The sequence below is a fragment of the Rissa tridactyla genome, chromosome 18 (assembly GCF_028500815.1).
Source record: "Rissa tridactyla isolate bRisTri1 chromosome 18, bRisTri1.patW.cur.20221130, whole genome shotgun sequence".
Classification (NCBI taxonomy): Eukaryota; Metazoa; Chordata; class Aves; order Charadriiformes; family Laridae; genus Rissa; species Rissa tridactyla.
This window is the reverse complement of record NC_071483.1, coordinates 996,183-1,007,554: the sequence shown is the minus strand read 5'-3', so window position 1 is coordinate 1,007,554 and position 11,372 is coordinate 996,183.

Here is an 11,372-nt window from a genome sequence, read left to right as displayed (position 1 = left end):
TGCAAACCTGCCGCGAGACCGTGCCAAAACAAGCGCCGTCCCTCTGCAGGGGCTCAGCCGGGTGCAGCGCCCGGCTCGGGCCTCTCCCGGCGGCTTCACGGGCGAGAAGGGCTCTGGCACAACCCAGCCCCGTAATTTCCCCCGCCAGGAACACACAAAAGGCTCCCACTGCTGTTTTCCCCGCTCGGCGCTTCAGCCGCCAGGAGAGCACCAGGCTCTGGTGGAGGCAAATTAGATCAGGAGAGCACAGCGCTAATGGGATCATTCCCAATGCAACACACACGGGGATAATCCACTGCAAAGGACGGGGAGCGCAGGCTCCTCAGCCCAAGGGAAGGATTTTCTTTACCCTGCCCATAATTTTACCCCCTATCTCTTTTCCCAATCTGCCTCTGGCCTCTGCGGGGAGCGGGTGACAGACGGGGGGATCACGGGGTGCCCGGTGCTCGCTGCTGAGTGGAGCCCAGCCGGAGCCCGAGCACCAAGAGCTCCAGAGCCTGTGGGTGCCATCGCCGAGACAGCCTTGGCCACCGCCACAGCATCCCTGGCCACCACCACGGCATCCTCGGCCACCGCCACAGCATCCCCGGCCACCGCCACAGCATGCCCAGCCACCACCACAGCATCCCTGGCCACCGCCACAGCATGCCCGGCCACCGCCACAGCATCCCTGGCCACCGCCACAGCATGCCCGGCCACCACCACAGCATCTCTGGCCACCGCCACAGCATGCCCAGCCGGCACAGGCAGCCCTGATGCTGCCTCTCCCCCAGCTCCCCGTCCCCAGCAGCGGGTGGGGGGATGCAGAGATCGGCACCACGCTTCCCTTCATCCCCGCTCCAGATTTTATTTGTCCTCTATATTGGCAAAACACCGGCATTCTCAGAACAAACCACCGCGATGCTCTAGCAGCGGCTGGATCGCATGCAAGCCCCCTGCTTCCCTGCCATGGAAGCACATCCCTGAGCCGCCGGAGTGGGGGGCAGCTCCCACAGCCCCCGCCAGCCCTTACCGCCGCCACGCACCGTCCTTCTCCAGCGAGCCAGGCCCCGTTCCCCCACGGACCGGGATGGCTGTGGGATGCAGGGAGCCACCGGGCACCGGCTGAGCAGCCGGGAGAGGTGTCATGGCTGTAGCATCCCCCCGGCTGCTCCGCTGCGGGGCGGACACGCAGCCAGCGCCCGGCACCGATGCACAAGGCGCAGACGAGCACGACCGGCAGGAAAACGGGCTCCCTGTTGCATTCCCATCGCCGCTGCGGCGAGGCTGCCGGGGCCGAGCCCTCCCCGCACCGGCACCCCCAAGTTAAAGAGGAGACGGAGGCATCTTACCGCCCTGCGCAGGTGGAGGAGGACTGGGCAGCAGCCGCCCCGCTCCCCCTGCCGAGGAGGCTCAGCCCCCCAGCCCCATCCCCGGCTGGAGACGGAGGGTGACGGGGCTGGTTAATCTTTAAAGGGTTCTGGAGAGCGGGGCTGTGCCGGCGCTGCTTCAGCATCTCCTTCAGCATCTCCATGGTTACATGGCTGACCCAGTTCTCCTCCCAGCCCCGAGCAGGGGCAGAGCGGTCCAGCGGAGCGGGATGCGCCTCGGTGGGGTTGGGGGCACCCCTGGGCCAGGCTCCGGGTGCCCGGTCACCCCGCTGGGTCCCCCCAGCCGGGTGTCACGGACCTGGCGGGGGTGTGACGGAGCTGGGAAAAGTGGGGAGCAAGGGTGGGGGGGTCACAGGTGACCCCGGGGGGCCATCAGAGCTGTACGGCCCCGCCGCCGGCACATCCCACTGCCCACACGGTGTCAGGGGCTGTGAGGGGCGAGGAACGGGGCTGAGAGGGAGCCCTGGCCCCAAACACCCCACTGAGATAGAAACGGGGGGCAAAGCATCGATGGGGGAAGTTGGGTGCTTTGGCAAAGGCCGTGGGGAAGGAGGGAGGAGCCCGTGGTGTCCCCACACAGGTGGGGAAGGGTCCCTGGGGGCGGGCGGGGAGAGGAGGAGGAGGAGGAGGAGGAGGAGGGAGGCGATAAATGAGCACCCAGCAGTAAGCGGGGCTGGCTGGGATGCTGCCTCAGCAGGGAAGCTGGCAGAGGGATTTTGGGGGGTTTCTGCTCCCTCAAAGCCCTCAGGGTGACCGTCCCCAAGGAGAGACGGGGTTGGAAAGCCCCAACAACAGGGCGGCGGGTCCTCCTGCCCCCAGCTGCCCCTGCAGCCCCCCACCCGCAGGGAGAACACTGAAATGCTGCCGACACCTGGAGCAGGTAGGCCCTAAAATCTGCACTTTTGGGGGAAAAATAAAACCAAACCCAAAGCTCGTAAAGAGCTGCTGCTGCCAGCCCTGAGCAGGGCACACCACACACAGGGTGAGCCGCGGCAGCGCAGCGCACGAGCACCTGCTCCTCCTTCTGTTGGGAAGTAAGGCAAGGGCTTATTTCCCCTAAAAGTACTTAATTCTAATTAATTGCTTCAGGTTTGATAGACAGTTGCTCATACAAATTCAATTGCCCAGCAAGAGGCACAACTCAGTGCACATGAGCTGAGAACTTGCAAGTAACTCCGGCTCCTGGAGCTGCGTGTCCCATTGCCCAGGCAGGTTATCAAAGTTATATTCCGGCTGAAGCGCGCGGCAGGCACGGCATTAATCCTCCCGCACAATCTCCACGGAAAACAGGAACCTTGAAATGAAAGGATGGGTCTGAATGTGCTCCATTTGTGGGAGACGTGGAGCTTAGAGGGGAGAAGTTGGGATGGGGCTGCGCCAGGGCTGTGCTCAGGGATCCCCCCGGAGCAGCTCCCACCCGAGGGTGCTCCAGCCCGGGCACCTGGAAAAGGCCCGGCTGTTGTCCGAGGAAGGTTTGGCAACCCTGTGCCTGGCAGGAAGAAGGAGAGGAGGAGAGCCATGGGGCAAACTCTGTGGCATGCTCTGGCTGGGTCGCTCCAGGACGGATGATTTTCCAAAATCCCACCCTGTGCTTGGATGGGAGCAGGAGGGGAAACCACCAGAGCTGCTGTCGGGTGCTGGCGCTGCCTCCGGGAGGGATGGGATGGGATGGGAGAGCAGCATCAGGAGCCGCTTGCGTTGGCAGTGCCGGCACACGGGGCTTTGCTGAGAAGGCGACCGCACAGCCCGGTCTGTCTGCGGTACCAGGAGGCTTTCCACCGGGATGGGAAGTGCCGATGGTCGTGGTGTGGGGGAAGAGCTCGGTCCCTGCACGGACCTGCTGATGGGATGGTGGTGGCAGCAGCCAATGCTGCAGCCTGGGGACGTCCCCAAGGGCTGAGAGGTGGTTTCATGGAGAGCAGCTCTTCCAGCGACCCACACAACGCATCGCATCTCTTCTGGGATGAGCAGTGGGATGGTATTCCTGAAGGCCGGGGGTGGATCGGGTCTGAACAGCCTTCCTGCTCCAGGCGCTCTCCTCTGTGTCCTGTGCGTGGGGACAGGCTCCGCTGGGAGCCCGAGCGAGAGGTAACGGGAGCCACAGCCCTGCGTGGGGTCTCCAGCGCAGCACTGACACACAAGAACCCGCTGTCCTGTGCCGGAGGGTGAACCTTCCCTGGTCCCGGCTGTTCCCACACACGCCTCGGCCACGGTGAGCTCCTTGCCATCCCCGCTCACGGAGCACGTGTCCATCTCCAGCCAGGCTGGGGGCCACAGCTCCAGCGGAATCGGTGCTCCTGGCAGACGGGATCCGTCTGGGAGCACCAGGACCAGGAACCGAGTATCTCCAGGAGGGACAGGCAGGAACACGGCATCTTCCTGCACCCACCTCGCTGCCATCCTTCACTGGGTGGGGGGGAAGGACGTGGGAGCCCATGTCTGCCCCTGTCTGGTGGCCTGATCTCAGGCTAAACCCCCTCCGAGATGCCGGGAGCCCAGGGCCAGTGCCCTGACCACGCCATCCCTTTCCCCCGTGTCCCTGCGTGACGTCTGCCACTCGGTTAAATCAGATCTTTGCTGAATCCCGCCGTTTCCTAGGCAACATAAAAGAATCAGAGGAGCAAATGCCACCCGGCAGGGCTGTGGCTGGGGGATGGCCGGCTCCCGCTGCGCCCGGCCTGCTGGGCTAGCTGTCTGGTGGCGAGGGCTCACGGCACTGCGGCAAGCACCGGGGCATCCTTGACAGCTCGCATCCCACAGACGTGCTGCCTGGACCAGGCAGGGCAAATCTCATGGTCCCTGTGTTGGCTGCACCCCGGGGCTGGTTTTGGCCATGATGGGCAGCTCGAGATGGAGCCGGACCTCGCTGGGGACACAGGAGCGGGCATGTGGCCGCTGCCAGCAGCCGCCTTGAGTAGCGTGACGCTGCAGCCAGGCGGCCCTGACAACTGGGCCACGTCCATGGGGAGGCAGCAGGGACAGAAGAAACCAGCCCAGGCCCTTTGGTGGCCCCAGGATGGATCGGGGATGGGGTCACCGGCACCCAGACCCCAACAGCCCCTTGCCGGTGCTTGGGCAGAGGGCTTGTACCACCACGACAGCGCTGGGGCCAGTACTAACCTCCACCGGCACGGAGGGGCTGTGGGAAGGAGCTTTTCCCGTTACCCAGCAGCCGCTGCCTTCCCGGCTGCATGGCTCCGAGCTCTGCAATGCAGCTCACACCGCTCGCCGTGTGTGTGAATCCCATCAATATTTCATGGAGCTGCTTCCTCCAGGGGAAGGACTGCTATCAGCTCCGGCTTTCTGCTGCTCCTACCAGCGCTCCTCTTCTGGCAGAGAACATCCGATTTCCTTCCACTGGTGGCCAGCACCCAACAGCCCCCTCTTTCCCTCCTCCTTCTGCCTTACAAATATCGCTTTGTCTTTTCAGGGCTCTGTATCCCACGCGGGGCAAGAGCTGTGAAGTGCCCTCGGGCTCAAATCTCACCATCTTCTGCCCCGGTCGCTCCCCTGCTCACCGCAGAGATGCCCAACGCCGCGGCCCCGTGTTGGGCTCCCTGGCACCAAGACACCAGCTCTGCAGCTCCAGGACGGGTGACCAAACCCACCCATGTTCCCTGCGGCCCCCCCCAGCTCCGTGTCCAGCAGCAGATCGGTGAGCATGGCCCCGTGACAGCCCGGTGCCAGCAGCCCAGACCCCGTTTGACTGGGTCCAATCCACCCTGCCCGGCCACGTCCAGCCCGCAGGTCCCAGCTGGCTCAGCGGGAGCCGGGGGGTGAGGCAGCCTGTTTGCAGAAAAAGTTGCTTTTTAAATGCTAAGGCTGCACTATTACAGCAAAGCTTCTTATGGGATCAGCAAAAATCTTGCTTGCCGTAGGAAGGCTTCTGTGAGCCGGAGCGATGCCAGGAGATGGTGGGAGCCTGGCACTGCCTGCGGCAAACGCCCATCGTGGTCGGTGCCTGACCTGGCGAGAGGAGCCAGGGCAGCTCTCCTGGGCCGGCACCGGCACCCGCGGCCCCGGCAGAGCGGGAGGACGGGCCGACGAGGCGCTGGAGCGGCTGCTCCCGGCGAGGTGCTGCCGCCGGTGAGACGCTGCTCTCCGGAGCACGGGTGCCTCGGCTGGGGAGACGGCAACACACAAGTGTGCCTGGGGCGAAGGGCAAATGCTCCCGCATCACTCCACTGCCCAGCAACTAAAATAGGCGCAATTCGCTATTTTCAGGCTGAGAGACCTCCAGCTCCGGGAGCCGCTTTGTCTGTGGGGAGGATGAGGACCCCAGGGAGGGTCCCACCGTGATCCCTCCGCAGTCGGACACAGCATCACATTTAGGGGAGCCCCTGAACCCGGCAGGCAGCGAGCGCAGCGTGTCAGCAGGGCTGTCAATCCCGCGCTAAATCGCTTTAAAATAATTACTAAATGAGCCTGTTTCCCTGCTATTTGAGATGCTGTGACAAAACATTTTAAGTGCATTGAAATGGATGCAAGGAGATGGTGCTGCACGGCTTGGGTTTTAATAAGCAGGAGAATTAGGCGTTTTCATAACCTTAGACTGCATCTCGCCTCAATGTGCTGATGCTTCCCAGGGGGCTGCAGCGCAGCGAGAGCAGGCGTGAGCCCACCACGGGCCCGATCCGCAGGGGCTGAGCTTGAGGGGCAGCAGAGCTTGCGAAGAGCTTGAGAAGCTGTGGGAGGATGGACCTGGGGTGTCGGGGGAAGCCGGTGGGGATTTGCCTCCCAGTTTGATGTGCAAGGGGCAGACCAAGACACCGCCATCTCATCGGTGTCCGTGTCCCACAAAGGCTACTGCGACCGGTGCCGCGATGACGGGGCTGAAATGGGGACGAAGCGAGAGCCCAGGAGCGCTGGGACGTGGGAGGCGGCAAGAGTTTGCCCTGGCAAAGGGATGTCGGAGAAGGTGCGTGGCTCCTCGAGAGAGCCGCGCGAGCGCAGCAGAAGGGCTGGCTTTTGAGAGGTGTTGATGTAGAAAGAAACCAGCACGCGTCTAAATTGGGGCTGGAGGGGAGAGGAGCGGGAGCGGCCGCTCCACTGCTCGGGGAAGGGGCCGTGCCACGCAGCCGGCCGTGCCAGGGCTGGCTCGGGCAGGCGGCCCCTTGTCCGGTGGCGAGGGACGTCCGCAGGCTGTGGTGCCTGGCAGCGAAGCCGACGGGTCTGTGCTGTGCTGCCGGCCCGAGGGGATCGCAGGCTCTTGCTCTCAGCGCACTAATGAAATCAGCAGCCCAGCCCCACGGGATGCTCCCTGCGCGCCAAGTGGTGCAATTCAGCCCAGGGCTAATTGTTTTGCTCAGCCTCGAAAGACCCCTGGTGACACTTCCCAGACCCCCGGGAGTGGGCACTGGCCACCACAGAGCCTGGCATGGCCACCACCTCCTGCCGGGACAACTCTGCAGCTCAGTATGAGCACCCAGGCGGTGGCCCTGGCTCTGGGGGGGCCCATTTGGAGGTGCAGAGCAGCCATCGCTCCGCAGCAGCACAGCGGATGCGGTGGCCAGGCAGGCCCATGCCCATTCAGGTGCTTCCCCGCGGCGGGGGGTAAGCGATGCCCACACTGCCCTCGGACTTCTCCCCACTTACTGAAACCCCAGTATAGAGTTAGCAGGGGCAACGCAGGGGCCTCTGCCCGTCCCGGGCCATCGTTTCACTCCTCCTCACCAGTTCTTTAATGGATTTCCCTACAGAACCAGCCACAGCACCTGCCCAAAACGCCATGGAGGGCAGAACAAGCTCTCCGGACCGAGCAGAGTCAAATCAATGTACAAAGCGCAGGCTGGAGACGCCGGGAAGAGGTGAGTGCTGGCGTTACGTGCGCTGCTCGGTGGGAGGGTGAGGCCCCGAGGCAAAGCCCTCCCCAGGCAGGACCCACTGCTTTCCCCAGTCCCTAACCCCCATTTCCCCGGTGGCGGGACCGTCGTGCATGGGATGGGGTTGACGTCAACGGGCTTTCAGCGGGGATGATGGATGGCACGGAAAAGCGCTCCTGTTCCCGAGCCGCTAGCTGGGAAACGCTGCCCGCCGCCCTGAGCCGGGGAGGGCTCCGGTAAACCGGCCCCAGCGGCGCCCAGCCGGGGAGCCCTCGGGCACGGGGAGAGCGCGGCCACAGCCCCCATGCTTTCGGTGCAGCGATGTTTTTGGGGTACGACGTCTCCGCACGGAGCCTGGAGTATGTTTTAGGGGTGCCAGGCACACCTCGTTGGCAGCCGTGGGGTGCGGGAGGAGCACCGGGGCTGTCCCACCGCGGGTCGGGACCCCCCCTCTACCCTCCCGGGGCTGCCGCAGCGCCCGTCCCGCTCCTCCCCGGCACCGCATCCGCGATGGGCATCCCCCAAAATCACCGCCCCTCCCCAACCCCGGCCGCCGGCGGGGGATGCTCCGAGGCAGGTGCGGCCCCGCTCCCCGCCGGTGGCCGCGGGGACCGAGGCGGTGGCCGTCCCGCTCGCCCGGCAGCGCCCCACCCCGCGCCGCCGCCGCGGGCACTCACCGCCGCTGCCGCCGCCGCCGCCGCCCGTGCCCGCTCCTCCCCTCGGCCCCGGCGGGCTGCTGGGAGCGGCGGGCGGGGGAGCCCCGCGCCCGGCCCCGACGGACCGGGCTGCCGCCGAGGGGGGCCGGCGTCCCCCCCGAGGGTCCGACCCGGGCCTGCACGGCACCCCCCGAAAGCTGCCGGCTGCGTCCTGCTCCCCGCAGCAGCGTGCCGGGTGCTGCCGGCTGCGCCCCAAAAGCCACCGGCTGGACCCTGCGCCCATCAGTTGGATCCTAAGGGCTGCTGGCTGCACCCTCCTCCTGCCAGCCGGACCCCGAGAGCCTCCAGCTGGACCCTACACCCATCAACCACACACTACACCTGCCAGCCAGACCCCAAGAGTCACCAGCCAGACCACAAGAGTCACTGGCCAGACTCTACACCCACCAACCAGACCCCAAGAGCCTCAAGCAGGACCCTACACATGCCAGTCAAACCCCAAGAGTTACCAGTTGGACCCTACACCCATCAGTTGGACCCCAGAATCCACCAGCAGGACTCTGCCCATGCCAGCTGGACCCCAAGAGCCTCCAGCTGGATCCTACACCCATCAACCAGGCACAACGCCTGCCAGCCAGACCCCGAGAGTCACCAGGCAGACTCTACACCCATCGACTGGACCCCAAAATCCACCAGCAGGACTCTACACCTGCCAGCCAAACCCCGAGAGTCACCAGCCAGACCCTACACCCATCAACTGGACCCCAAGAGCTGCCAACCTGACCCTTGTCCCACCAGCCGGACCCCAAGAGTTGCCAGCCGGACCCCAAGAGTCACCAGCCAGACCCCACGCCCATCAGCCCCCCAGTGTTGCCCACGGGAGCCTCCAGCCAGACCTGAAGTGCTGCCAGCCGGTCCCTGCTCCTCCTGGGTGGCCGCGGTGCCTGCTCCTTCGGGAACACATAAACCTCCCGGCTCCGATCCCCGCTGTCTCCTCGTGCTCCCAGCCTTTCGGCTGCTGCCAGAGAGCGAGCGTGGCCCTCCCGGGGGGACGGGGACCGAGGGGGCACTTCTTGTGCCCTACTTCCTTCCAAAGGAGAAAGTTTGAGCGGAGAAGCAGCCCCGGTTCCCGTGCTGCCCTTGGACTCACCTTGGCTCCCTGAATACCGACGCTAATTTCTCTCTAAGCAGTGTCTCTTTTTACTCGTGGTAAATTCCTCCAGTGCTTTCCCTGCGTTTCCTCTGCAGGCTGCACACCGCGGCTGACATGGAGCCACGTGCCAGGAGGAAACCCTCCTTCGCCAACTTTAACTCTGTCCCTCCCTAAAATAACGCCGGGTTTGACTTTCCCAGAGGGTGGGCTCTCCATCCTCGCCATGCCGGGGGTCCCGGGGCTGCCACAGGCTCCCTGGGCTGCGGGGAACCACCCGGCCCTCGTGGGCAAAGCCTCCGGATTGGCGTGAGGGCCTGGGGGGTGATTTGGGACTGCAGCCCCCAGGTGGGCCGGAGCAGGGAGGATGGGGTGGCTGCTGGAGGGGAAGGGGACGCTTGGGAGAGCCAGGATGTGATCGGGTCCTGGTGTCGTGCACGGGAAAGCTGGTTAAGGAGCAGGAATAGCTGAAAGAACTAAATATGGAAACTTGGATAAAACATCGCTGAAGTAGGGAGATGGTTTCCTAACAGAATTCAAAGCATATAAACAAACTCAGGGAGGGAGAGAGGTTGTCTGGAGGGGGCCTTTATGAGTAATATTTAGAAAAACTGGCTGAAAATATCTCGGTAAGGAAGGCTATTTCATCAAAGAAAACTTCCAGCTTTGTGGGGAAAGTGTCAGTCCTGGGAACATATTGTTTTGGGGGGAGAGATAGTGGTAACACGTGACTCGGTGGTGAAAAGCCTCTCCTCCCAACATTTTGGGTTTTTTTCAACGTCCATATTTTAATGATAAAACATGAAGTTTCACGGCAATAATAAAATAATAATGACAACATTTTCAGTTCCACTGGCAGGAAAGTTTCTGACTGACTCTGGTTTTCTGCTTCCCCGTGCGGGTTGCTCCGGGATCCCTTGGCGACCTCCCGCCGGGAGAGACGCACTCAGGGCCAGGGGTGTGCGGCACCGACAGCCCCCGCAGCCCTGGGAAGCGCTTCTCTGGAGCGGGATGGACAAAAGCCCCAGACTTGGTCTTGCGCTGGGATCCCATCGGGCTCTCCCATCTTTTAATGTCTCTTAATTCGTTAAGGAGCTCAGCTCTCCGGTTTGTTGGCTCCTCACCACCTTCTCCTTTACGTTTTGGTTTTGTGCCGGCAAAAAGGGGGTGGTTTAATGCGATTACTCCGGTAAAACCCACGTAAGAGGATTCGCGGGGCTCGGCTTTGTGGTATTGCAGGGGCCATCGGCAGCGTGTGGCACAGGGGGACGAGTGTGCTGGCTGTGAGTTAACGGGAAGCGCGGAAGAGGCTTTGCCAGCCCCGCCATCGTAGGCAGCCCAAAACGTGGTGGCCCTGCATGGATCGACCCCCGGGATTCCGAGTGCCACGTGCTGCCTTTACCCTGCCTCTGCAGGGCAGAGATCCGCCCCTGGCGCGGCCGCTGCTTGTCCTGGCAAGAGGTGGATGTAGAGGGCAACAGGAAACACAAAGAAGGGGCAGAAATTCCAGGGGGCTGCCCTGGGGCTGGGCGTCGGGGAGGGAGAGCTGCTCCTCGTGAAGGGTTATGGGGAGAGGATGGTTTATGCTGGGACTGGGTAAACCCAGCGTGTTTTGCAGTGTTTTCCAGACCAATGCTGCCCCAGGCCCCCTCCAGAGCGCCGGGCTGTGGGGAGGGCCCCGGGTGGGCAGAGGGGTTTGTCCCCTTGGCACCGCTGGAGCCCTCGCCCCCGGGGGGGAGCAGGTTGCTGCCGGTGCTCGGGGAGACTGTCGGTGCTGCGTCAGCTCTGCAGCCTGCGCTCCCGCTCCTGCGCCGTGTCCCACTTCTCGCAGGAAAAGGAGCTACACGGAGATGCTGTAAAACCTCCTTTTGCCGTTCTGCAGGGAGCAACCGGGTCACGTGGGCTCACCAGTATCCTACTGGGAAAGACAGTGTGGTTGATCTGTGCTGGGCACCAGCCAGGCAAAGAGGCACTAGCACACCATCTGCTTCTCCTCGGGATGCTGCAGGCACTGGGAAACCCGCTGTCCTGCAGCGGGACCAAACACGCTGGATTGAATCCCAGCGCTGAGCTGGGAGCTGCAAATGGGGTCTCCCAGTTAGAGCTGGGCTCAGTGTCAGCTCCAAGTGGCTCTTCTGCAGCTCTTAAGGTTTCTAGATTCCATAATTCTGGGGGGTTTTAATGACTTCTGTTGTCTCTGTCCTGGGGATGGAGGACTGGGAGAACTGGGGAGAACACGATGGTTGGTTGGGGGCTCCTGTCTGTGGCGGAGAAGGTAAAAGCACTGTGCTGTTCTGGGAGCCCAGTTCAGACCTCAAACTACCCCAGAACAAACGCTGCCAGTGACCCACAGCACTGGGGCTGCCACGAGATT